We start from the raw sequence: 1,496 nt of genomic DNA on the forward strand, positions 1-1,496 counted from the left end.
ATATTAATCTCTAGCTAGCTAGATTACATTGCTATATATCTATGGGTTGAAATTTGAAAAGAGGATTCCTTTATTTCCCCCTGTTATATATTGTCCAATAGGCAACATTGGCTAGCGATTGCCCATCAATCTTTCCATCCCCCACGTCACGTTAAAAGTTGCAAGAAAATTGTGGTTTAATACACGAGCTCTTGTGGAAGAAGATGCCTTGATCTGATTGTGAAAATTGCAACACAAGCCTTTTTAATGCGTTGCTATTATAGCGATAGCACCAATAAATTTGATACTAGTGCTCATACACGCTTTATGCTTGGGTATTCAAACCTATATAAGGATATAAACCTAGCATTTTACCAGTAGTGTTATTAGTCATCTTAATTTCAATGGCTATTTTTAATTGGGGTGATATGAATGAAACACTTCACGACGTTGACCGAAATATTGTACAAGTAAAAAAGGTATGCACACAGACACGAGATTATATGTTCAGAGATTGAGAAATCTGTTTTTTATAGGTTTAATAAGAAATTAATAAATGGAAACGAATTTGCCAATTTTGTTTAACACCTAAATGTAGAGGTACACAAACAGGTTCTTTTTGGAAATTGGATCGGTTTTAATACCAGTTGGGTTTAAGTCAACAAACTCAAAACCGGTTTAAGCTGAAACCTGATCAGATTGAAACTGTATACAAACCGGATCAAAACCCCACTTGTGATGCACTAAATCCGCCACTGTTTGTGTCTTGATTCTCGTTACAGGGGACATAAAGAAGAAGAAATCCCACTCTAATGTGCTTTCTGCAGCTACTTGAATATAAACAATACACAAAACACAAAGTTTAAAAAGACACATAAAGCTGAAAATAGCTAAGTTAAAAACACACAGGGGACAAAAAAGTTACCTGGGAAAAAAACTACCCTCACTTGGATTTTCTGAATTTGCTGTTTGTTGCCAAGATTGCTGTGGGGAGTGTTTTCCTTATATTGACCATTTTACCCTCACTTGGAGTTTCTGGTGTCCTGATATTTTGGTGCCTCGGCTTGAAGTTTGCTTACAATAGAAACTAGAAAGTATATTAACCTCCATGCATGTTGCTTATTATATTAACCTCCATGCTAAATATTTATGCATCAAAGCATGTTTCTGTCAAACCGGTCCCAAACCTATTTTAATGGATAGAACTTTAAACAGGTCCAAACCGACAGTAGGTCTGTTTCAAACCGAACCGATTTCATCCAAACGGGTTTCGGATCATGAACCGGTTTTTTATGCACATCTACCCTAATTTTGTGCACCTCTACCGAAATGGGTGTTTGGATAGGCCCATCCCAATAGGCCCTCACGGCAATTGGGGACCAAAATTACTTCTTCATTTTAAAGTATTTATCAAGGTGTCGTCTGGTTAGCATGTTTGGGATTGATTCTCAAAGTATTTATGGCTTTTTGAAAAGTTAGGAATTCATGGTTTTTTGGAGAAACCCTTTTTTTCCTAT

General features: G+C 36.4%; 1 long non-coding RNA gene across 1 annotated transcript; it reads right to left on the reverse strand.

The window, feature by feature from the left end:
* Nucleotides 1–592: 592 nt before the first annotated feature.
* On the reverse strand, nt 593–1,068 carry LOC145094462 (uncharacterized). Its single transcript, XR_013703362.1, has 2 exons — nt 905–1,068; nt 593–806 (listed from the first exon to the last, which is right to left on the reverse strand). It is a non-coding gene; the product is annotated as an uncharacterized LOC145094462 (long non-coding RNA).
* Nucleotides 1,069–1,496: the final 428 nt, after the last annotated feature.

Source organism: Lactuca serriola, chromosome 3 (genome assembly GCF_051521515.1).
Source record: "Lactuca serriola cultivar US96UC23 chromosome 3, Lser_US96UC23_V15, whole genome shotgun sequence".
Lineage (NCBI taxonomy): Eukaryota > Viridiplantae > Streptophyta > Magnoliopsida > Asterales > Asteraceae > Lactuca > Lactuca serriola.